Raw genomic sequence first — 26,814 nt, 5'->3', positions numbered from 1 at the left:
AACCATTAAACACTAGGACAACCACAGCATTTCAATGACAGAGAGCTGTACAACCGTGATAATGGACTTCAATTCATGGACAGTATCTATACCCCCAATCCCACTGGACATCTTTCAGGATATAACAGAGAGTTGAAAAAGAGAACATTGAATGATGTGTGCTTCAATTTCCAAAGATTTTTGAGATGCCAGCAGCAGAAAGAGGAACAGAAATGTAGGCAGGTTCTGGAAAGTAGTGAAAACAACAGAGTAGTGTCTGACTGTAATTTCCCCAACATTTGCTCAGATTGTCTTATCAGAGAGGCCTCGAGGAGTGGAATTTGTTGGCATCGTGGAAATATTTCCCAGCATTTACAGCCTATACTATGTCAGTTTGTGCAGATTTAGCATGTGATCTAAAACTTTGACAATGTTCTCTGGAAAACACAGGGGCTTATATTGATGATCTGGTTGTAGGGAATGACACGTGGGAAGAGCATATTGCAATGGTAGAAAAACTGTTTGAAAGGTTGTCCAAGGCTAATCTTACTGTGAACCTCGCTAAAAGTGAGTTTGGTCATGCTACAGTTACATATCTGGGTTATGCAGTAGGCCAAGGCCAACTGGCTGCTGTACAGGACAAGGTTCAAGCTATTGCTGAGGTTCCCGTTCCAACTGGTAAGAAAGCTTTGAGAATGTTTTTAGTAATGGTTGAGTATTATCGTAAGTTTTGCAAGAACGTTGCTGACACCATTCTCCCCCTAACGAAATTACTTGGGAAGAGTGAAAGATTTGTATGGAATGATCCTTGCCAAGAGGAATTTGAACATCTGAAAGCCATCCTGTGTTATCATCCTCTGCTCAAAGCACCTGATTTTTCAAAACCATTCTCTATAGCAACAGACACTAGTGACGAAGCTGCTGGGGCAGTATTGTTACAGAAAGGTGTGGATGACATTGAACACCCAGTAGCTTATTCCTCAAAGAAATTTAATGTGCATTAGGAAAATTATTCCACTGTTGAAAAGGAATTGCTCGCACTTATTCTGGCATTTTGAAGACTATGTTTGTCCTGCCCAGAGACCACTTGTGGTTTACACGGATCACAATCCGTTGGTGTTTCGAACTAAGATGAAGGATAGGAATAGAAGGTTATTAAATTGGACTCTGATATTGCAAGAATATGACCAGACAATGAAACATGTGAAAGGTACTGACAACATTATAGCTGATAGTTTATCTAGATGTTAAGTTAGAAATTCTACACGTTTTTGCTCTATTATCTGTTGATTATACATGTTTCAAACTTTATAATTTTCAGTTAAAGTAAAATTTTGCCTGCGTCAGAGAGAGAGAGAGAGAGAGAGAGAGAGAGAGAGAGAGAGAGAGAGAGAGAGAGAGAGAGAGAGAGAGAAAGTGAGTAAGTGAGTTGTGGAACAAAGACACCTTGTTAAAAAGAGAGAGAGAGAAAGAGAGAGAGAGGCAAGGACTGCTCACAGTTTGTTTATACTTTCTACAAGGATACTAGCAGCATCCATGTTCTTACAGAGAGAGAAGGGAGGAGCTGCTTTATGGACAGTTGGTATTCAGCGTGGTGAGATAAATAGAAGGTCAGCTGTTAGACCTACAGACACATGCTTTTGGACACTGAATGAGCTTTGTTGTGCCCACAGAAAAGTTGGGTTTTGGAGGATTGATCAGGCGGATCGATCAGTGGCTCTAGCAGTGCACAAAGGGTGTGACCGGTGGGGAGTTATTCGTGTGCCACCCTTGCTGGGTTGACAATTCCACCACAGAAGAATGGTCTGAGTTTGTTGTGGTCACAGTCGGTGACTTCTAAAGGATTTCCGAGGACAACAGGAAGATTGACAGCGTCAGCTCACCTGAAGACTCAGACTTCTCCCTCTCTCTCGCTCCATCACTACTCAACTCAATACCACGAACTGAACTGAACTTTACTCTCATTGTAAGACTATCTATTTACCCCTAGACTTGATGAAGCTTGTTTTTCATATATTTCCACATTTACTTATACATATATATATATAAGCACTGCTAACCTGTTTGATTTATCTGCACTTATATTACTGAATTACTTAGTAACTAATATATACCATTAGTTATTTGCAATACTGGATTCCAAAGTGCTTTCCATTTCTGCTGGTTCTTCAACCCGTCACGGGGTACGTGACAATAGATATATTGTATGTGCAGAGTAAGTAATTTCATATATTCCTTTCCATTCTAAAATTAAAGGACATAATTTTGTGCTGAAATTTGCTGACATGGATTAACAATCTTTTGACTGACTGGAAACAGACCAAGGGAGTTTCTTCTCTTCTCTGTGGCAGACATTTACTCTTGGGCCAGTGAAGGGATCGGAGTTTTGAAACAGCTGCTCACAATCCACATGTCATCTGGCCAAGTTAACTACATTTAGACACTCCAAGTTCACAGACGGCAGGAAGCTGGGAATAGAATTTAAGAACAGATCGATGGGGAGATACTGAGCAATTATGCAATAGGTTAGTTTAGGCATACCTGGAGTATTGTGTTTGTGAAACAAATTTGCATCCCTTGTTCACTCACCTGTCGATCTGTTAACTTCCTGAATCCAGCCCGGCAGAGGTACCGTCGTCATCTCCTAACATTTCACCTTCATTCCATGTCTTTTCATTATCATTTCCCTGGTCAGTGATGCCATCTCTCCCTGACCGGCTTACCTTTGGCAAAAGTATATTCACCGGGAAGCACAGGAAAGACACTCCAGTGGTGGCGCTCATCTCACGCACAATGGACAATAATGGTGTTTCTTAGCGTCAATCACACCAGGCACAGGACTTCTCTGAAGGAATTCCTCACATCTGTCCCTTGGGCTCAAACATCTTCAACTGTATCCTCAATGACTTTTCTTTCACTGCAACATTTGAAGAGTGATATCACAAACACGAGAAAATCTTGAGATGCGGGAAATCCAATTTAAACACACACAAACTGTTGGAGGAACTCAGCAAGTCAGGCAGCATCTGTGGATCAGACGCCATCTGTGTAAAGTTACTATTGTATATGGAGCAGATCGCTCGGCTGTTTTTTTTTAAATGCAAAGTGATGTGTGTTTTCAGCATTGTCAGTTTTGGTTTCCAAGTTCATTGTCTCCAGCATGTTCTTCAATTTTTGACACAATCGGATTGAAACATATAAGATTATTAAGGTATTGGACATGCTGGAAGCAGGAAGCATGTTTCCGCTGATGGGCGAGTCCAGAACCAGAGGCCACAGTTTAAGAATAAGGGGTAGGCTATTTAGAATGGAGTTGCAGAAAAAAAAAATTCAACCAGAATGTTGTGGATATGTGGAATGCTCTGCCCCAGAAGGCAGTGGAGGCCATGTCACTGAATACTTTCAATAGGGAGATGGATAGAGCTCTTAAAGATAGCGGAATCAAAGGTTATGGGGATAAGGCAGGAACTGGATACTGATTGATGATCAGCCAAGATCACAGTGAATGGCAGTGCTGGCTCGAAGGGCTGAAGGGCCTACTCCTGCACCTATTGTCTAATCCAAACGGCACCAGCCTGTCACACTTCCCAAACCCCACACACCACCAGCACAGTTTGTGGCTGGACTTGTACTGACCAGGACTTCGTCCCTCTCCTTCCAAAAACATCTAATAATACAGCCCTGCACTCCGGCCGCTCAAATCTACAACAACACTGAGCCTTGGAATCTCTACTTCATGCTAATCCAGGTTGTTTGTTGTTTAACAGAACTACTGTCACAGCAATTCCTACACGCATTCGTAATGTGAATTCTGTCTGCGGAAAACACCTGTTGATCGTATCTGATCCCGGGACCTCTATATTCAATAATGCTGAACTAACAGAATTATTTTGTGCCATTCTGATGGCAGTTTTTCAACTGGTAAACCTTGTCTCTCCAGGGATTCGGTGTAGCCTGCCGAACGTTCCCACAGTTTCTTAGTCTTCCCGTTCAAATTAAATAAATTCGTAGAATCAAGCAGGGGGCCAAAGTCACGAAGAGCGTCAGTGAATTCGGTCTGACTGCTACACCCTGACACAAGATCTCGGACAGCAGACCCACCGGCCATGGAGTAGATCATGAGAATAGAAAGAAACTGCACCAGTTTCCTTCTAAAGACCATTGGGCACTAGATGCCGTCCCTTCTGATCATGGAATATAGAAAGAAACTTCGAACTACAGTACAGGACAAGACGGTTTGACCCACAATGTTGTGTGGAACCAACTGAAAACTATATCAATAAATCTCCATGAAGTGATCGCTCCTACCCACACAATGTCATTATCCCAGGCTGCAGATTGTGAGCATCCTCCACCCTCTAAGCAAACACTTAACCTTCATATCTCCTCTGAATCTACACCCTCTCACCTCCAATGCATGCCCTCTGTTACTGGAGATTTCTATCCTGGGAAAAAGAAACTCCATCTCTGCTTGATCTGCGCCTCACATAATCTTACAAACCTCTATCAGATCTGCCCTCAGCCTCCACCGATCCAAAGAAAATAACCCAACTTTGTCAAGCCTCTCATAATAGCCTGTCCCCTAAACCAGGCAGCAACCTGGCAAACCTCTTCTGCACCCTCTACACTACCTCAACATTATTCCTATATTGGGGCGAGCATAACTGTATGTAATGCTTCAGATGCGGCATAACCAGGGTCTTTTTAAATTACCTCGTGACATTTGAATTCAAGGCCTCAAATAATAAGACAAGCAGTCTATAAGCATTGGCAACCACATGATCAACCTGTGTAGCCACTTTGAAGGAGCTATAAATGTCGGCCCCAAGATCATGCCATAAACTGATTACTGTCTCCTTGCACTTGTCTAACCATTTATTTGGGCTGAACTCCATCTGACGTTTCTCTGCCCACATCTGCAACTGATCGAAATTACCCAGAAGCCGTAGCACAGATCACTGCAGAATACTGCTGACCACAGACCTCGAGCTCCAGGCAGGCGAGCTTGTTGTCCTTCTTGGATGCGAGAAAAGGGAAGAAACGGCAGTTTGAGGCGTGAATCCGGCGGAGAATGAAGTGTAGGAGAGGTCCATGGCAGACGGTAGAGAGTGAGTCCCGGAGTGGTGGCAGAGAGATGGACAGGGCCCGTAGGTATCTCCGCATGGCAGCGAGCGTGGCGCGGAGAATCCTGTGGGAGCAGCGGAACGAGCAGTGGTCAATGAAACGGAGGTACCTGGGATCCTTGCTGGGCCCGAACTGGGAGGCCTGGAACCGGAGCTGGAATCCCTGCGGTAACAGATGGTGGCGGAGACACGCTCCCAGGAAGGAGCCGTGGCTGTGGTAGCGGGTCTGAGACAGGATGTGGTCGAAGAGTCGGAGAGAGGCAGAGATCACAGAGGGGGAGCAGTGAGAGAGGGTCTCACTGAACTCCTGTCGAAGAGAGGATTTAAACTTCTTCACGGTAGGCATACCTTGAAGAGAGTTCGCAGCGGAGTAGCAAATCATAAACACAAAATAATCTGCAGATGCTGTTGTCAAAGGAACACTCACAATGCGCTGGAGGAACTCAGCAGGTCAGTCAGCATCAGTTGAAAAGATTAGTCGACGTTTCGGGTCGAAACCCTTTGTCAGGACTGAAGGAAGAACTTTGGGGAGGGTTTGAAGAATGCTGGTAGTTGAAAAAAAACAGTAATTTGAAAGACAAAGGGGAGGGGGAGGGGAGGCAGGGAGGTGATTAGCAGGAGAACAATGCGCAGTAGTAGAAGGAGGCGGAACTATGAGGGAGGTGATGCGAAATAGGGATAGAGGATGGGAGAGGGGAGGGAATTACCGGAAGTTGGAGAATTCTATGTTAATACCAAGGGGCTGGAGACTACCTAGACGGTATATGAGGTGTTGCTCCTCCAACCTGAGTTTAGCCTCATCATGGCAGTAGAGGAGGCCATGTATGGACGTATCTGAATGGGAATGGGAAGCAGAGTTGAAGTGGGTGGCTACCGGGAGATCCTGTCTGTTGTGGCGGACGGAGTGGAGGTGCTCGACGAAGTGGTCCCCCGATCTGTGTCGGGTTTCACCGATGTAGAGGAGACCGCACTGGGAGCACCGGATGCAATAGATGACCCGAACAGATTCAAAAGGGAAGTGTTGCCTCACCTGGAAAGACTGTTTGGGGCCCTGAATGTTGGCAAGAGAGGAGGTGTTGGGACAGGTGTAGCACTTACGCTTACAGGGATAAGTGCCGGGTGGGAGATTCGTGGGGATGGACGTGTGGATAAGTGAGTTGCGGAGGGATCGATCCCTGCGGAAAGCGGAGAGGGGTGGAGAGGTAAAGATGTGCTTAGTGGTTCTTAGTGCTTAGCCTGTTCCTAATATTGTACTGCAGGGGTCAAGACATTTTCCTCCCTGTTACAATCAAATGAGAGATGTAAAGGATGAGAAAAGAATAAGCCGTTGAAGGACCTTTGAGAAACAGAATGAGATCATGCGAATGAAGATAGTGTAACACCAGACAACAGATGACTGATGCTGAAGATAAAGGACTTGAATACTGAATTCAGCCGACCCAGTCCTTCACATGCATATTGTAGTGTTTTAGTCACACCAATAGAGGGCATGGATCCCATCAAGTCCAAGTCAGTTCTCTGGAGGGATATCCATTTCCCCTCCAGACAGCTTGCAAGCCATATCCTTCAACTGCCAATGCTATTTCCATTTGAAATCACATCTACTTCCAACAACCTAAAACATCAGATTCCTGGACTTGATCTTGCTGTATCAAAAAGTTCTTCATTTACATCCTTTATTGGTTGCCCAAAACCTCAAATCCATCTCATCTAATTCAGAAGTAAATTTATTTGCCTTACCTAATGGCTAGATATTAGATTAGATTATGAGGACACTCAGTCCTCGTTCACTGTCATTTAGAAATGCATGCATTAAGAAATGGTACAATGTTCCCCTAGTATGATGTCACCGAAACACAGGACAGACCAAGACTAAAACTGACAAAAAACACATAATTATAACATATAGTTACAACAGTGCAAAAGAATACCGTAATTTGATAAAGAGCAGACCATGGGCATGGTAAAAATAAAAGTCTCAAAGTCCCGATAGCCCCAACATCTCACGCCATGAAGGGAGAAACTCTCCCTGCCATGAGCCTCCAGCGCCGCAAACTTGCCGATGCAGCATTCTGGAAGCACCTGACCACAGCTGACTCTGAATCCGCCCGAAAACTTGGAGCCCCCGACCAGCCCTCCGACACCAAGCACTGTCTCTGCCGAGTGCTTCGACCCTGCCCCGCCCACCGAGCAACAGCAAAGCCAAGGACTCGGGGCCTTCCCCTCCGGAGATTTCAGATCACACAGTAGCAGTGGCAGCGAAACAGGTAGTTCAGAAGTTTCACCAGATGTTCCTCCATGTTCTCACGTCTGCCTCCATCAAGTCAGAATTGTGCACGGCACCCTACTTGATAGATAACAGATATTCATCACGGAGTGGCTGCTGTGCACCGCGTCGCGTCGCCATTTTCTCCTCTCCAATTTAACATCAACATATCAAATGGAGCCTGGACAATGATACAATGTCTGCCTTAGGATTTGAGTGCAAGATTGCTCACTTCCACTCTGGTTCCTCTATCCCGATTTCACATCACCTCCCTCATAGTTCTGCCTCCTTCTACTACTGTGCATTGTTCTCCTGCCAATCACCTCCCTGCTTCCCCTCCCCCACCCCTTCATCTTTCAAATTACTGTTTTGTTCAACTACCAGCATTCTTCAAACCCTCCCCACAGTTCTTCCTTCAGTCCTGACGAAGGGTTTCGACCCGAAACGTCGACTAATCTTTTCAACTGATGCTGACTGACCTGCTGAGTTCCTCCAGCGCATTGTGAGTGTTCCTAAGAGTACCGTCTGTGGTCCAATCCACCTGGGGGCAAACCCTGGCCTTTCTGGCAGCACCCTCACCATAACTTGGTCACCGGGCTGTGGAAAAACCATCCCCTCTCCCTCTGGCTCCTTTTGATCAGCCATTCACTGTTGTTATTTCGCTCGGTCCTTTAATACTTTAAATTGGTTCCAAAGGTCTTTCATGTATTAGGTCATTCTATCCCTGAATGTCCCAGGCTCCCCGCAACTCATAATTACCCCATAAGGGAGTCGCATTGCTCACCCCATCAATAATTCGTAGGGGCTGAGACCCAAAGTGCAGTTCAGGGTTGCGTGCAATCTCATCAAGATTCCTGGTAATACATCAACCCATGTCTTTCCTGTCTCAGCTATAGCTTTGGCTAACGCATTCTTGATTGCTCGGTTCATCCTTTCTACCATCTCTGAACTCTGGGGGTAGTAGGGTATGTGGAACCGTTGTCGAATCCCTAGTAGTTGGCACATTTCCTTCATCACTTTCCCCGTGAAATGTGCTCCCTGATCTGAATCCACCTGAACTGGGGTTCCCCAGCTTGGGAGGATTTCCTGAACTAGGATCCATGCAGCAGTGCGGGCGGTGCAGTCACTTGTTGGGAAAGCCTCTAGCCACCGAGTGAAGTGATCCATAATTACCAGACAGTGGCTTTTCCCCCGGCTTTTTAGCAGGGGCCCTGTGAAGTCTATCTGGATGTTTTCCAGGGTCCCCTCGGCCGAGGCTGATTTGCCAGCTGTAGCTTTCTGCCCTTACCAGGGTTATGCTGGGCACAAATGATACAACGGCGGCAGAATTTCTCAACATCCCCACCCATCCCTGGCCACCACCAGTCCTGCTGGAGGGTTGTGATCATGCTCTGCCTTCCCTCATGCATCGCCCCATGATAAAACTTTAGTAGTATCTGTCTAATACAGGGTGGGTCCATCGCGACTATTTCCTCCCCGTGTGTCCAGCACCCATCTGATCCCTCCTTTGCTCCTTTTAATCTCTATTTTTCCTTCTCTTCAGCCTCTACCTCTTCATATAATTTTACTAAGCTAGCTTCTGTCGTTTCCTCCTGCACACTTGCAATTTCAGTTGCCTCTTGCCCCCCTGCTGCCTTATTCGCAGCAATGTCTGCCCTCAGAGGAACTGGGAAAACTTTATATTCTGGAGTGGCCGCAGTCTCTCTGAGTATCCCTGGTGTTTTTGTTCCTTCGCTATACCCTGAGCAGCAGTCAGTGTGTCATTTTGTATAGGGTCCTGCTTAGGGGGTTTATACAGACCCTCCTCTATTTTAACTGGGTTTATCTTTACCTGCCCACAATCTTGCTTGTCTCTAGCCCACACTGCTGGGAACTGTTGACAAGGTAACCCATAGACACCATCCTGGCTCCAGTCTCTAATGATCAGGGCAGCTGCACCTATGCTAGCCAGGCCGTGTATTCTGTTGGTTGAGCGCGTTCACTGCCCCTGACTCGTCCACATTATTTCTCTCTTTCCCGAATCTACAAAAGCTCCTGCTTCCCTTAGGATGTCTATTCCAAGGATCGTGCCCTCATTATTTGGACATACCCAGAAATGCACTGGACGCTGCACTCCCCCAATTTCTAGTACCTGCAATTCGCTTCTCTTTGCGTTGACTGTTTTCCCTCCTACACCCCTGATATAACTGGCCTGTCTGGTTGCTGGTAAGGGTAGGTTTGTTATCGATACCGATGCCCCTGTGTCCATTAACATATTGCATTGCCAACCCCTAACAATGCCGTTGTGTACATCCACGGGTCACCAGCGCTGGCAGGGCAGCCCGCTGCCACATCTTTTTCTGTCCTAAGAGGCACCGTTACTAGCTCTTTTATCTGATCGACAGTCAGACCGGTTGCTGATGGGGTGAGTGACTGGGTGTCTGCTGTGACCTTCGCCTGGGTTTCCCCCCCTCCCTTTTGGACACTGTCTCCAGCCATGCCCCGATAGGCCACAGCTGTAGCATATCAACTCCTTCACTGCCTTATACTTGGTCCGGCAGTCCTTTGCTATGTGCCCTGGCTGCCGGCAAGCAAAACAAGTCCTCCGGGACATCACAGCAGCTGCATCCACTATACCCACTTTACGATTTCTCTTGCCTTTTCTATGGTCTATCTCACTGGCCCACAAAACTATCTCAGAGTAGTTGGACCCTACCGTTATGCCTGAATCTAAAACTTCCCGGTGGGCTGAGCTCAGGCCTTGCTTCAGCATTTTTAGGAAGACTGGGTCGTCCCTCCCTGGGTTATCCAACCCTGGATACTCGTACACTCGGTATTTACGTTCTGCATAATCCATGGCTGTCTCGTCAGCCCTCTGGGTCACTGCCATTATCGTTCCCCAGCTACACTCGCCTCCCCCCAGCCGTTGCCTCACTTCCCCTTTAAAAGAGCGATATCTTTCTTCATCACTGGCGCTCCTGGTAGTTGTCCATGTACAATCCTGCACCCTCTGGGCCATCCTGTCCTACATATTCCTCGGGCACTTGGCTTTCACTAACACATGTACATCTTTAGGGTGCATCTGGTGAATTTCAACCATTTCCTCGAGTTTGCGCTATAACTCTGAATTCCCACAGGCGACTTTAAGTGAGGGCAACTTGGACAAAATGCTCTGTTTCTCCCCGGGGGTAAAGGGCTTATGAATAGTCATAATCAAGGTCAAGGGCTGGCTCGGATCATCAGAGTTCTCAACCTGATGTTGCCTGACTTCAATAGGTGCCATTCTGGTTGATCTCTCTGGGTAAAACCTCTCCCTGAGATATCTCCATACTAATTCCCACACTACGCAAAATATAAAACCGCAGAGTATGTATTCCACAATCTGCCCATTTTGAGCACCCAAACTCATGATGCCTGCTGTATTCCCTTGCATCACACTTGCAAACGCATACACTAAAATGCAGCTCCCCGAACGAGTATACACGCCCCCACTCTGGCGTCTCGAACCGTACCGTTGGTTACCACCTTTCGCAACTGGTGGTTCAAGTCTCACCAAGTTAACCAAGTTGACATGCAAAGGTTCCTCACTTATATAAACACACATGCACACGCACACACTACTTTAATATCTACCAGTTCAGCTCTCCACGTTCGTCATACCTCGTGTTCCCGTGTGTCCGCCGACCGAACAGATCCAAGTGTGAGTGTTATTTTAGAAAAATACTCACCAACTTGGACTGCTAGGATCACTGGCCACTAGACAGATCACGAAGTATCCCACTCCTGACACCAAATGTTGTATCGTGGGTGAAATCATCGGACAGACAGAGTCACTGGTAGATACAAAGCAGCTTCTTTATTCAACACAACAAGGTACAGCAGGCATCTTACGGACGGAGACGCTTTCTGTAGAAAGGTCTGCTAGCCCAATGTGGGCTCAATATTTATATACTTTATACTTTATTGTCGCTAAACAATTGGTACTAGAACGTACAATCATCACAGCGATATTTGTTTCTGCACTTCACATTCCCTGGATTACAAATATTGAAAATTAAAAATAGTTAAAATTTGTAAATATTAAAAATTTAAATTATAAAACATAAACAGAAAGTAGAAAATGGGAAGTAAGGTAGTGCAAAAAAACCGAGAGGCAGGTCCAGATATTTGGAGGGTATGGCCCAGATCCGGGTCAGGATCTGTTCAGCAGTTTTATCACAGTTGGAAAAAAGCTGTTCCCAAATCTGGCCGTACGAGTCTTCAAGCTCCTGAACCTTCTCCCGGAGGGAAGAGGGACGAAAAGTGTGTTGGCTGGGTGGGTTGTGTCCTTGATTAACCTGGCAGCACGGCTCCAACAGCTTGCGGTGTAAAGTGAGTCCAAGGACAGAAGATTGGTTTGTGTGATGTGCTTCGCTGTGTTCACAATCTTCTGCAGCTTCTTTCGGTCTTGGACAGGACAACTTCCATAGCAGGTTGTGATGCACCCTGGAAGAATGCTTTCTACGGTGCATCTATAAAAATTCGTGAGGGTTTTAGGAGACAGGCCAAATTTCTTTAGTTTTCTCAGGAAGTAAAGGTGCTGGTGGGCTTTCTTGGCAGTGAACTCTGCTTGGTTGGACCAAGTCAGGTCATTTGTGATACTGACCCCGAGGAACTTAAAGCTTAAATATGCTAAACACAAAGGCAATCTCTACTTGAAAAGTTGCAGACAATGCATAGGCAATGCTTCCTTTTGAAGCTACACACAAAATATCACACCATCCTTTCCTTCTGACGCCAACATATCTGGGTTAGTATCCACAGCCTTTAGGATTTACTTGGCATTTTGCGTGCTAACACAGAAGACAATTAATATTTATAATGTATAGATAATACTGTCTTCAAAACTACAGCATTAGGTCAATCTATGGCACCAGAAGCATCTGGTATTTACACCTTTTAGGAAGCCCATTGTGGTGGACTCAATCCACAGTCCTTTGTCAAACTGTTAAAATAGAAATCTCTACCTAAAAAAAACTCACTCAAACAGCATGAATACTTTCTATCGGCACTTTACTTGTAGGGACAGTGATGGTGAAAGGGGGAGGGAAAGAAGACCTGGGGAGGAGTGGTCTCAAGATCCTCAGGTGTTCCTCCCGATGGGATAAAGCACAAAGAGGGGAAATATCAAAGAGAGATGAGAATGGAACTGTGATTGTCATGAGAGATTTAATCAGAAGCAGATTAGGGTAGCGCTGCATTGAGCACCTTTGCTCTGTGAGCTGCAGCAACCATGATCTGCTGGTGACAACCCATTCCAATTGAGTTTCCCATTCACATGCCGACATATCGGTCCCTTACAGCTGTCTTAACCGGTAGTGGGGTAGTAATGGGACAAGCTCCCACTTCCCATCAAATGCTGACAATGGTGTGAGCCTCAAATTGCCTCTGTCAATCAAGTCCAGCTCCTGGCTTTTACATATGGCTTCGCTAATACACTCGATGAATTGTTTCTAGTGCAAATGGGTTTACTGGCGTGATATAACCAACTGCTATGGACAGATGGGGCTCCTCAGCCATACTTGACAGATCAAGTGGAAGAAAAATTCTGATCTCAGACGTCCACTGGCCTGTGGCAAGACCCATTCATGGGAAGACTTCGGGAGTAAACCCTGAGGAACAATCCGGAGCTGGATTGCCTGTCGGTCCTGTGTTCAATGCAGACTGGCAATCCTGCAACACCGCTGGTGCCTGACTGCATCGGGCTCTGCCGTTGCTTTGGATTCATCAGCTGTGTGCAGAGCAGGGGCCCCTGCATGGGCAACTGCTTGCTTTACATATCGTAATTCCCCGACTTGCAGATCGGCTTCAAAACACGGGTGCAATATCCATGGTCGATCCTGACCAGCGGAGGGCCATGATCAACATGTCTGTACACGGCCTCCTCTCCCGCTACAGTGAGGCTGAGTGCAGGTTGGACGAGCAACGCCTCATATTCTGACAGTGTAGTCTCCAATCTCGATGGCATGAACATTGATTTCTCCAAATTCAAGAATAACTACCTATGGCTTCCACAACCCACCCCAACTTTTCTTCTGACTTTTCACCCATTCTGATGGCCAATTAACCCCTTCACCTCTCCTCATGCACCCTCATGACCTGCCCATCAAGTCTCTCTGGTTTTCCACCTCCTCCGTGTCATCCCATGGTCCAACATTCTCTCCTATTAGATTTCTTTCTCTTCATCTCTTTGCCTTTTCTGCCTGTCACCCAGCTCCTCACATCATCATCCCTCCACAAACCACACGTTCCCCACCCCTCACTTGTCCTCCTCCCCCTCCCCCACCACCTTATTCCGGCTTTTGTCCCTTTCTTTCTAATCCCGATGAAGGTTCTCAGCCCATAATGTCGACTGTTTGCTGAGTTCTTCCAGCGTTTTCTGTGTGTTTGCTTCAGCCTGTGTATTGATTAAGCTAATTGAACTGGTACAGTGGAAGAGGAATTAGTGGAATGGTCAGAGACAGTTTCTTACAGCAGTATCTCACCCATGAACGGGCTATTTCAGAGGTAATCTGTGTAATGAGGTGGGATTACAGAGAGATCTTGTGGTGAAGGATCCCTGAAGAAGTGATCACAATGTGGGAGATCTCCAGATCACAGATTGAGGGTGAACACCAGGGTCAGAACCAGTGTCCTCAACCTAAATAAAGACAATTACAGAGACGTGACAGTGGAGTTGTCTGGGACAGATGGGGTAAATAGGCTCAGGGACAGGTCAGTAATGAGCAGTGGCAGATGTTCAAGGAGACTGTTCGTAACACTCAGCAGACGTTGTTCCTGATTAGATAGAGGGATCACAGACAGCAAAGAACATTCTGTGGTCAAAGGAGGCAGACAAGAGGATCAGGACTTTTCCAGGAACCAGTGATGAGACTAAATCTAAAACTAACAAGAAAAAAGCAGAGAGATTAACTCCAATAATTTGCATTAGTGTTCACAGTGGGGGCACAGCAAACATCCCATAGATATCTCATGGTGACATTTCAACATTGTGCCATAATGTGTAACAATCACCATCACGAGGGAAAAAAATAATGGGACTAAACGCAAACATTACTTGGTCCCAAAGACCTGCACTGGAGGCTTTCACAGGAAGTCTGGAGAGAAAGTAGAGACATTGAAGTCTGTCAAAACTCACTGTTACAGAAAGGTCCCAGTGGAGTTGAAAGCCATTGTTGAAAAAGGGTGGAGGATGAAAAGCAGGTAACTGTAGTCCAGTTAACTTCACTTCAGGTACTGGAGTCTGTAATCTATAAAGAAATAATGTAATTTAGAAAAGTTTAATGTCATTGAAATAAGTCACCAGGGTTCACAGTCAAATTCACACAGCACAGAAACGAGCCCTTCAGATCAAATGGTCCACGCTGACCAAAGTTCCCATCTGAGCTCATGGTCTGTAACCCCCTCACCACCACATTATGATCAAGGTTATCCTCCTCTTTGTCCCATTTCCTTCCATTTGGCCCATAACCTTCAAAACCTTTCCTTTCCATCTACCTGCCCAAGTGCCTTTTTAATGTACCTGACTCAACCACTCCCCATTGCAGCTCATTCCATTTACTGACCAGTCTGTGTGTGGAAAAGTTGCCCTTCAGGTCCTTATTAAATCCCATCTTAAACCAATGCCCTCCAGTTCTTGATTCCCTAACACTGGCAAAAGGACTGTTCTCTTTGACCCAACCCTGGTCCTTCATGAATTTATACGCCTCTGCAATATCAGCACTCATTTTCCAACAGTCCAGGGAAAATTGTCAAAAATCCTTTCCACAAATCTCCTCTGCACTCTTTCCAGCTTAATGCTGTCTGTCATACGGCAGGGTGACCAAAACAAATCATTCTGGTCGCCAGTGAATCTTCTCAGCTCCAGGGTGGACAAGGTCAATTGTGTAATAAGGACACACTTCAGTAAAAACACTGACACCATATACCAAGCACACTGAGCTGCCAGAGCACAGCACCGGCCAGGGAGGAAACAGACCAGTACAACACCTGGCTCTCTACTACAAAGTTCAAAGCTGAAAGTAAATGCATTATCAAAATACATTTCTGTCACCGTATACAACCCTGAGATTAGATTTCTTGTGCGCATACTACCAGTTTGTTAGAGCGGTAGGGGAGGGTTGAACTAATTTGGCGGGGGTGGGTTGTAGAAACCAGAGTGGAGGCACTCAGGATAGGAGGGAAGGTAAAAAAGCAAAGATAGCATGCAATTACACTGTCAGATGATAGGACATCACCGCAGCCAGCAGGGTGAGTATCAGTGCATGAGGGATCAGAATCAAAGGGTAGCGATACTGCACTCAGAGTGTTATATCTCTATCCACAGAGTATAAGAAATAAGGTGGATGATCTTATTGCCCTATTACAGATTGTCAGATATGATGTCATGGCCATCGCTGAGTCGCGGCAGAAGGATGCTTGCAGTTGGGAGCTAAATGTCCAAGGTTACATGTTGTATCAGAGAGATAGGAAGGTAGGCAGAGGGGGTGGCATCAATTCAGTAGAAAGATGTGATATAGGATCAGAAGATGCTGAATCATTCTGCGTTGAGTTAAGAAACTGTAAGGGTAAAAGGACCCTGACAACAGTTATATACTGGCCTCCAAACAGTAGCCTGGATATGGACCACAGATTACAACAGGAAATAGCAAAGACGTGCCAAAGGGCAACGTTATGATAGTCATGGGAGATTTCAACATGCAGATAGATTGGGAAATTCAGGTTGGAAATAGATCTCAGGAGAGTGAGTTTGTTGAATACCTACAAGATGGCTTTTTAGAACAGGGATGAGCTACATTAGATTGGGTTTTATATAATGAAACCAGGGTAATTAGGGACCTTAAGGTAAAAGAATCCTTAGGAGACAGTGATGACAATATGATTGTGTTCAGCTTGAAATTTGATAGAAAGAAAGTAAAGTCTGACGTATCAGTATCTCAGTGAAGTACAAGACATTACAGTGGTACGAGAGAGGAGGTGGCCAAAGTAAATTGGAAGCAGATGCTGGCAAAGATCAAGCAGAGAAGCAATGGTGTGAGTTTGTGGGAAAAATAAGGAAGATGCAGGATAGATGTTTTCCAAAAAATGAAGAAACACTCAAATGGTAAAATGGGGCTGATGAGGGAAGTCACAGCTAATGTAAAAGCAAAAGAAAGTGCATCCAACAATGCAAAAATTAGTGGTAAGACAGAGGATTGGGAAGCTTTTAAAAGCCTACAGAAAGAATAACAGGAGGGAAAAGATGAAATGTGAAAACAAATAGCAAACAATATCAAACTGCATAGTAATAGTTTTTTGAAGTATATTAAAAATAAAGGAGAGATGAGAGTGGATATAGGACTGCTGGAATACGAGGGTGGAGAAATACTAAAGGGGGACAAGGAGATGGCAAATGAAGTAAACGGGTATTTTGCATGATTCTTTGCAGAAAACACTAGCAGTGTACCAGATATTGAAGAGTGTGAGGGAAGAGAAATGAATGCAGTTATTATTACAAGTGAGAAGGTGCTCAAAAAGCTGAAGGACCTGAGGGTACATGTCACCCGGACCAGGTGTACTGCACCCTACGGTTCTGAAAGAGATAGCGATAGAGATTGTGAGGGCATTAGTAATTATCTTTCAAAATCATTGGACTCTAGCATGGTGCCAGATGACTGGAAAACTGCAAATGTCACCCCACTCTTTAAGACTCCAGGAAAGCAACAGAAAGGAAATTATAGAGCCGTTAGCCTGAACTCAGTGGTTGGGAAGTTGTTGGAGTCAATTTTTAAGGGAGAAGTTATGGAGTACTTGGAGACACAGAACAAGATAGGACAAATACTCAAACACGAGGAATTCTGCAGATGCTGGAAATTCAAGCTACACACATCAAAGTTGCTGGTGAACGCAGCAGGCTAGGCAGCCTCTCTGGGAGGAGATACAGTCGATGTTTCAGGCCAAAACCCTTTGTCAGGACTAACTGAAGGAAGAGCTAGTTAGAGATTTGAAAGGGGGAGGGGGAGATCCAAAATGATAGGAGGAGACAGGAGGGGGAGGAATGGAGCCAAGAGCTGGACAGGTGATTGGCAAAAGGGATATGAGAGGATCATGGGACAGGAGGTCCAGGGAGAAGGAAAAGGGTGGGGGGGGGGAAACCCACAGGATGGGCAAGGGGTATAGTCAGAGGGACAGAGGGAGAAAAGGGAGAGTGAGAGAAAGAATGTATGTACATACATAACGGATGGGGTACGAGGGGGAGGTGAGGCATTAGCGGAAGTTAGAGAAGTCAATGTTCATGCCATCAGGTTGGAGGCTACCCAGACAGAATATAAGGTGTTGTTCCTCCAACCTGAGTGTGGCTTCATCTTTACAGTAGAGGAGGCCGTGGATAGACATGTCAGAATGGGAATGGGACGTGGAATTAAAATACGTATGTGGCCACTGGGAGATCCTGCTTTCTCTGGCGGACAGAGCATAGGTGTTCAGCAAAACGATCTCCCAGTCTGCGTCGGGTCTCACCAATATATAGAAGGCCACATCGGGAGCACCGGACGCGGTACATCACCCCAGCCGATTCACAGGTGAAGTGTCGCCTCACCTGGAAGGACAGTCTGGGGCCCTGAGTGGTGGTAAGGGAGGGAGTGTAAGGGCATGTGTAGCACTTGTTCTGCTTACAAGGATAAGTGCCAGGAGGGAGATCAGTGGGGAGGGATGGGGGGGACGAATGGACAAGGGAGCTGCGTAGGGAGCGATCCCTGCGGAAAGCAGAAGGTGGGGGGAGGGAAAGATGTTCTTAGTGGTGGGATCCCGTTGGAGGTGGCGGAAGTTACGGAGAGTAATATGTTGGACCCAGAGGCTGGTGGGGTGGTGGGTGGGGACCAGTGGAACCCTATTCCTAGTGGGGTGGCGGGAGAATGGAGTGAGAGCAGATGTGCGTGAAATGGGGGAGATACATTTGAGAGCAGAATTGATGGTGGAGGAAGGGAAGCCGCTCTCTTTAAAAAAGGAGGACATCTCCCTCGTTCTGGAATGAAAAGCCTCATCCTGAGAGCAGATGCGGCGGAGACGGAGGAATTGCGAGAAGGGGATGGCATTTTTGCAAGAGACAGGGTGAGAGGAGGAATAGTGCAGATAGCTGTGAGAGTCAGTAGGCTTATAGTAGACATCAGTGGATAAGCTGTCTCCAGAGATAGAGACAGAAAGATCTAGAAAAGAGAGGGAGATGTCGGAAATGGACCGGGGAAACTTAAGGGCAGGGTGAAAGTTGGAGGCAAAGTTAATAACTACATGGGGTGAGCTATGCCTGCCTTTTTGTTGGCTTTGTGGAACAATCTATGTTCCGATCCTATTCTGGCATCTGTTACCCACTTTTCCTTTGCTACATCGGCGCTGCTTCCTGCACGCATGCTGAGCTCGTTGACTTTATTAACTTCGCCTCCAACTTTCATCCTGCCCTCAAGTTTACCTGGTCCATTTCTGACACCTCCCTCCTGTTTCTAGATCTTTCTGTCTCTGTCTCTGTAGACAGCTTATCTACTGATGTCTCCTATAAGCCTACTGACTCTCACAGCTATCTGGACTATTCCTCCTCTCACCCTGTCTCTTGCAAAAATGCCATCCCCTCCTCGCAATTCCCCCGTCTCCACCGCATCTGATCTTAGGATGAGGCTTTTCATTCCAGGACGAGGGAGATGTCCTCCTTTTTTAAAGAAAGGGGCTTCCCTTCCTCCCCCATTTCACGCACATCTGCTCTCACTGCATCCTCCCGCCACCCCACTAAGAATAGGGTTCCCCTGGTCCTCACCTACCACCCCACCAGCCTCCGGGTCCAACATATTATTCTCCGTAACTTCCGCCACCTCCAACAGGATCCCACCACTAAGCACATCTTTCCCTCCCCCCCACCGCTTTCCGCAGGGATTGCGCCCTATGCGACTCCCTTGTCCATTCGTCCCCACCATTGCTCCCCACTGATCTCCCTCCTGGCACTTATCCTTGTAAGCAGAACAAGTGCTACACATGCCCTTATACTTCCTCCCTTACCACCATTGAGGGGCCCAGACAGTCCTTCCAGGTGAGGCAACACTTCACCTGTGAGTCGGCTGGGGTGATATACTGCGTCCGGTGCTCCCGATGTGAACTTCTGTATATTGGTGAGACCCGACGCAGACTGGGAGATCGTTTTGCTGAACACCTATGCTCTGTCCGCCAGAGAAAGCAGGATCTTCCAGTGGCCACACATTTTATTTCCCATTCCCATTCTGACATGTCTATCCACGGCCTCCTCCACTGTAAAGATGAAGCACACTCTGGTTGGAGGAACAACACCTTATATTCTGTCTGGGTAGCTTCCAACCTGATGGCATGAACATTGACTTCTCTCACTCTCCTTTTTCTCCCTCTGAATATACCCCTTGCCCATCCTCTGAGTCCCCCCCCCACCTTTTCCTTCTCCCTGGGCCTCCTGTCCCATCATCCTCTCGTATCCCTTTTGCCAATCACCTGTCCAGCTCTTGGCTCCATCCCTCTCCCTCCTGTCTTCTCCTATCATTTTGGATCTCCCCCTCCCCCTCCCACTTTCAAATCTCTTATTAACTCTTCCTTCAGTTAGTCCTGACGAAGGGTGTTGGCCTGAAACGTCGAATGTATCTCCTCCTAGAGATGCTGCCTGGCCTGCTGCGTTCACCAGCAACTTTGATGTGTGTTGCTAGGACAAATACTGCATGGTTTCCTTAAGGGAAAATATTGCCTGATGAACCTGCTGGAATTCTTTGAGAAGATTACATGTAGAATGGGTACAGGGGATGCAGTCCACGTTGGATATTTGGACTTTCAGTAGGCCTTTGACAAGGTGCCACATATGAGGCTGCTTACCACATTAAGAGCCCATGGTATTACAGGGAAGGTACAAGCATTGACTGACTGGTAGAAGGCAGTGAGTGGTAATAAAAGGATCCTTTTCTGGTTGGTTGCCAGTAATTAGTGGTGTTCTGCAGGAGTCAGTGTTCAACCGCTTCTTTTTGTGCTGGATATCAATGATATCGATGATGAAATAGATGGCTTTGTTGTCAAGTTTGCGGATGATACGAAGATTGGCGGAGGGGCAGGTAGTGTTGAGGAAATGGGTAGGCTGCAGAAGGACTTAAACAGATCAGGAGATGGGCAAGAGAGTAGCGAATGAAATACAATGTCAGAAAATGCATGGTCATGCTCTTTGGTAGTAGAAATAAATGTGCAGACCTTTTTCTAAATGGGCAGAAAATCCAAAAATCTGAGATGCAAAGGGAATTGGCAGTCCTCGTGCAGAACAACCTGAAGGTTAACTTGCAGATAGAGCTGGTGGTGAGGAAGGCAAATACAATATTAACATTCCTTTCAAGGGGTCTCAAATATAAGAGCAGGGATGTGATGCTGAGGCATTGCAAGGCACGGCTGAGACCTCACCTTGAGTACAGTGAACAATTTCGGGCTCCTCAACTAGGAAAAGATGTGGTGGCACTGGAGAGGGTTCAGAGGAGGTTCATAAGGATGATTCCAGGATTGAGAGTGTTAGCCTCTGAGGAATGTTTGATAGCTCTGGGTCTGTACTCGCTGGAATTTAGGATGAGGGGGGATCTCATTGAAACCTTTCAAATGTTGAATGGACTAGACAGAGTAGATGTGGAAAAGATGTTTCCCATTTCCCATGGCGAGGGAGTCGAAGACAAGTGGGCACAGCCTCAGGGTAGAGGGGCACCCATTTAAAACAGAGATGCAGAGAAATTTCTTTAGCCAGAGTGTGGTGAATTCATGGAATTTATTACTAGAGGCAGCTGTGGGGGCCAGGTCGTTGGGTGTATTTAAGGCAGAGTTTGATAGTTTCTTGACTGGATGGGACATCAAAGGCTTCGGGGAAAAGGCCGAGCAGTGAGGCTGAGGAGGAGAAACAAGGGTCAGCCGTAACTGAATGGTGGGGCAGACTCAATGGGTCAAATGGCCTAATTCTCTTGCTATGTCTTACGGTCTTACAGTAAATCTGAGAACCACAACATAATCAATGAAAGACCGCACCCAACCCAGTAATCAAATAACCAATGTGCAAAAGACAACAACGTGTGCAAATACAAGAGAGAAAATAATAATAATCATAAAGAAATGAGAAATAAATAGAGAACATAAGATGCAGAAGTCGTGAAAGTGAGCCCATAGATTGTGGGAAGCAGTTCAGTGATGAGTTAAGTGAAGTTAAATTGAGTTATCTCCACAGGTTCTGGTTTAAGGTGACACTGGCGAATCACTTTTTCTATAAAATGACTAGCCTGTAACTTCCCTTTGGACTTGGAGGCAATTTGATGTGGCGGAACAGAGGTGAGGCAGCGGACCCATCACTGACAGTAAGGAAGACACGAATTTCGGCTGATTTAAACGCCGGGCCCAAATGGAAAAGTCAGGTACAGGCCAAATGGAGGCAGCGGGGACCAGGCCCCAGATCGTATCGAAGCAACTGAACCCAGTGTTTGGATGATGATTAAGGAGCCAGGCCAGATTAAAATGGTCAGTGTGTTGGGCCCGAGGCCAGGGATGAGCCGGTTCAGCTCGCTGCTCCATTCTGCGCTGAACCAAGCATCTGTGGACGGACTCTCTGAGGATTTCAGTTCAAGATGCTACAGTATTTGCTTGTGTTTATTGTTTGCATGATTTATTTTGCTTTCTGCACATTGGGTGTTTGACAGTCTTCTTGCTTTATTAGTGGGTTCTTTTGGCTTTCTTTGTTTTATGGCAGCCTGTTTGGAATGAACCTCAAGTTTGTAGAATATAAGCATACTTTGATAATAAATGTCCTTTGAAATTTGGTTCAAAAATCTGATGGTTGAGGGTTAAAATAAGGTCAAAAATTTAAGAAAACTCAAAACTGATGATCTTTTAATTACAGGCCAGGATGCAGAAGAGTGGAAAATGACAAATATCCTTCCCCTTTTTAAGAACTTCAGGTTGGGACAAGACAGGAAACTATACCCTGGTGACTCTTACATTAGTGGTAGGGATATTTTTGGAAATGATTTTAAATGATGGGATCAACTTGTATCTGAGAAAACATAAACATATTCCGAGTAGTGAAAATCTCTCTGCATGGACAACGTCAAGTCTTGCAAACTTGGTTGAATTTTTAAAGTGAGAAATTCAATTGCTGAGGGCCGGGTAGTGGATATAGAACATGTGGACTCCAGTACAGCTTTCAACAAATGCCCTGATCGAAAGCAAGAAGGCATACGGGCTGAATAGATATTTGGTGGAATATATTCAAAGTGTAGCTTGGTCAGAGAACACAGGAAGTAATGGTTGAGGGGTGTGATTCTGACTGGAGACCTGTGAACAGTGGTGCCCCACAAGAATCAGTGCTGGGAACTCTGCTCTTTGTGAAGTGATTTGAATGAAAATGAAGCTGGGCTGATTTGTAGGTCTGCAGAGACACAGAAATTAGTGGAGTTGTGGGAACAGAGTAAGGTTCACACAGGATAGACGTAGACATACTTTATTGATCCCAAGGGAAATTGGGTTTGGTTACAGCTGCACCAACCAAGAATAGAGCATAAAAATAGAAATACAAAAACCACAAACAATCAAATAACAATATGCAAACTATGCCAGATGGAAATAAGTCCAGGACGAGCCTATTGGCTCAGGGTGTCTGACCCTCCACGGGAGGAGCTGCAAAGTTCGATGGCCACAGACAGGAACAACCTCCCATGACGCCCAGTTGTATCGCAGTGAAATATGGCCGGAGGCCAACAGCAAAAAGTTCAATATCCGGGCTACAAACACGTTCCTCGATCGCAATATGACCAGGATTGCACCATCCGTTGTTAACCAGAACAGAAAGCCCCCAACTCCTTTACGCTTACCGCTCTCAGTGCACTTCCGGTCTGGAAGCCCTCCATGGAAAAGTTTTGGTCGGGAATGTCCACGTGCAGTCCAAGTGGAGAACTCCTCTTCTCCACAAGTCTCTGTTGTCTCGACCCGGTCCTCTTTCCTCATTCAGGATGCAGCAGAATACAGACCAGCTGTAAATGCGGACAGAGAAATGGCAGATGAGCCAAAGAACTTTGGGAAGTCAGATTTCAGAGGTTTTCTTTGGAATTCCTCTCCCTGTTGGAGTAGTTGAAATGGCATTTATGGCAATGACAAGCTCCACCTCAACATATGGGAGATCAGGGAGTCAGTCAGTGTCCCCGACAACGTCACATCAGGGAAATGCACCATCTGCAGCTCCTGACTGACCCTGTGAAGGAAACTGAGCTGGAGATGGACAGATCTAGAGTTTTCAGGATGCTGAGACCACAGATTCAGTGAGTTGGTCACACCTGAGATCAGGCTGCAGATAGTTTAGTGACAACCATGACTGGAAAGAGGAAGGGACAGACAGTGCAATGTCTCCCTGTGGCTGTACACTCCTTTCGATATCGCTGAGAGGATGACAAACCAGAGCACAGCAGCCCGTCAGGTCGGTGGTACTGACAGCCCGGTCTGATGCTCTGCGTGAGGAAAGGACAAGCAGAGCAGTAATGACAGCACTCTCACAGTACAGGGGACATGCAGGAGATTCTGTGGCAGCATCAGAGATGCCAGGATAATGTGTCGCCTCCTGGGTACCAGGGTCAGGTATGTCTGAGGTATGCAGGGTTTCCAAAAGATAGACTTGCCAGTAGAGTCGGTGGTAAGGAAGCCAAATGCAATGCTAGCATTCATTTCCAGAGGACTACTGCACAGAAGCAAGGATGTAATGCTGAGGATTGATGAGGCATTGGCTCAATCACACTTGGAGTATTGTGAACTGTTTTGGGCCCCTTATCTAAAAAAGTATGTGCTAGCATTGGAAAGGGCCCAGAGGAGGTTCACAAGAATGATCCCAGCAATGAAGGGGTTAATGCATGAGGATGTTTGATGGCTCTCGGCCTGTCTGTACTCACTGGAGTTTAGAAGAAAGAGGGGATCTCATTGAAACCTATCAAATATTGAAAGGCTGAGATAGAGTGGCCGTGGAGAGGATGTTTCTGATAGTGGGGCATCTACAACCACATGGCACATCCTCAGAATACTAGGACATCCTGTTAGAACAAAGATCTGGAGTAATTTCCTTAGCAAAGGGTAGTGAATCTGAGCAGCCTATGTCAGGATGCTGTTCATTGAATAGAGCTCACTGTTTAACCCCATCATTCCCACAATCCTGATCAATAAGCTACAGAACCCGGTCCCTCTGCAATTGGATCCTCGACTTACCAACCGAGAGACCACAATCTGTGTGGATTGGTGATAATATCTCCCCCTCGCTGATGATCAACACTGGTGCACCTCAGGGGTGTGTGTTAGCCCAGTGCTCTGCTCTCTATATACCCATGACTGTGAGGCTAGGCATAGCTCAAATACCATCTACAAATTTGCTGATGACACAACCACTGTTGGTAGAAACTCAGATGGAGATGAGAGAGCACAGAGGAATGAGATATACCAGCTGTGGTGTCGCAGTGAGAACATTGCACTCAATGTCAGTCAGACAAAAGAGCTGATTGTCGACCTCAGGAAGGGTAAGACGAGGGAACACGAACTAATCCTCATGGAGGGATCAGAAGTGGAGAGAGGAAACAATTTCAAGTTCCTGGATATCAATATCTCTGAGGATCTAACCTGGTCCCAACATATTCATGCAGCTACAGTACAAAGAGGGCAAGACAGTGGATATATCTCATCAGGAGTTTGCAGATTTTTGGTTTGTCACTTTAAAACACTCAAAAACTGCTATAGGTGTATTCGATGTATAGCATTTATAATACACGTTATTTCTGTTTTTGCACTCTAGCTAATCTACATAATATACATATCCATATACACACATGCTGACCTATTTATTCTTTCTATATTATCATGTACTGCATTGAACTGCTGCTGCTACATTAACAAATTTCATGACACATGCCGGTGGTAATAAACCTGATTCTGGTTCTGACACTGAATTCACTGCCACAGACGGCTGAGGCCAATTCACTGGGTATATTTAATATGGAGCTTCTCGACTGTGGGGAGGAAAAGAGGGTCTGAGAGGGTTCAGAGATCTGTCATGATCTCTTACTCCTGGCAGAATGGTGCAGCAGACTGGATGGGCCAAATGGCCTAATTCTGCTCCTGTGTTTTATGGTCTGATGGTCTCGGAGCAGCTGCAGGACATTTCAAATGGAAGGCTGAGCAGCCAGACATCATGGTGGACGGTGCATGTTAGTAATAGCAACGTAGGGAGGAGGAGGGTTGTGGTCCCGAGCAGTGAATTTAGAGAAATAAGACAGAAACTAAGAAATAGTAAGCTGTGTATTACTCCCAGTGACACTTGTGACAGGGAGATATAGAAAGATACCACTGATGAATGTGTGGCTGAGGAGCTGGTGCAGGGCAAGAGATTTAGTTTGATAGATCAATGGGGATAACTTCTAGGGATGATTGACAGAAACTGTTCACTCCCTCGGGTCTTCATGGGAAGGAACAGTTTTCTCCCTCCTGAAACTACGGGAAATAGTTTTAATGTGACAGGTTGGAGGTTTAAAGAGGATCTGAAGGGTGATGTGATGGAGGTGGATAAAATTATCTGAGACATACAGAGGTTAGAGAGACAGAGACAGTTTCCCTCGGTATAGGTGTAAATCTAAAGGGAATAGTTTTAATGTGGGGGGGAGATTTAAAGGGGCTCTGCAGGGTAAATATTTCACACAGAGAATAGCTGGTATTCCAAATGAGCCGTCAGAGGAGGTGGTGGAGGAAGAAACACGCAAAGTCTCTGTTCACAAACACTTCTCAGGAAACTGTCGTTCACCGTGTACATTGTGCCCTGGTTGAACTTCCAGGTGCTGGGTCCATTGTTGCTTTCCATCTGGACAGTATTATTGATCTGGATGAGAATGTGGTGAACTGGATCAGGAAGTTTGCAGATGACACAAGATTAGGGGTGCAGTGGACAGTAAGGAAGGCTAACAAATCTTGACATGCGATGTGGACTAGCTGGAAAAGTGGCAGATGGAATTTAATATACACAAGTATGAGGTGTTTTTGAACATAGGATTAACGACAGAAATGTGTGGTTTAAAGATGATCTGACGAAAACTGTCCTCTTTCCCCTTTCCCCAGAAGGAGGTTACAATCTGGAACACACTGCCTGAGGGGGTGGTGCAGGCTGGTATTTAAGGACCATTTGGATGAGTATATGAATCACCAAGGCAAGGTAGGAGACAGACCAAGTGGGATGGATTTTTGTTGGACAAAGGTATTAATAGTCACACAGTGAACCAAACCCCTCAAAAGGTGACCAAAATGCTCCCATCCTCTGTGCACCCTGTACTTTTATATGGGAATTTGGTGAAGTACTCTGGGTGATATTAGGAGAGATGTCTGACAGCTTGGTCACAGTGGGAGGGTGCAAATGTCTTCTCA

At 46.0% G+C, this 26,814-nt stretch overlaps 1 protein-coding gene and 1 long non-coding RNA gene across 3 annotated transcripts in view; one reads left to right on the top strand and one right to left on the bottom strand.

Moving 5' to 3' along the window:
- The window catches only part of LOC140189355 (uncharacterized), a 944,498-nt gene that overhangs the window by 526,124 nt on the left and 391,560 nt on the right, over positions 1–26,814 (top strand). The gene's annotated exons all lie outside the window — the stretch shown is intronic.
- Positions 1–26,814, bottom strand: part of LOC140189139 (uncharacterized) — a 45,476-nt gene that overhangs the window by 17,944 nt on the left and 718 nt on the right. Inside the window, exons 2-3 of one of the 2 annotated variants that reach the window (XR_011883463.1) lie at positions 23,247–23,405; positions 14,525–14,636 (exon numbers count right to left, since the gene is read on the bottom strand). This is a non-coding gene — a long non-coding RNA (uncharacterized lncRNA). The remainder of the gene's footprint in view (positions 1–14,524; positions 14,637–23,246; positions 23,406–26,814) is intronic. The other variant, XR_011883462.1, reaches the window with a different exon arrangement.

This window comes from Mobula birostris, chromosome 28 (genome assembly GCF_030028105.1).
Source record: "Mobula birostris isolate sMobBir1 chromosome 28, sMobBir1.hap1, whole genome shotgun sequence".
In the NCBI taxonomy this organism is placed as follows: Eukaryota; Metazoa; Chordata; class Chondrichthyes; order Myliobatiformes; family Myliobatidae; genus Mobula; species Mobula birostris.
This window is presented reverse-complemented; position numbering and strand designations above follow the sequence as displayed.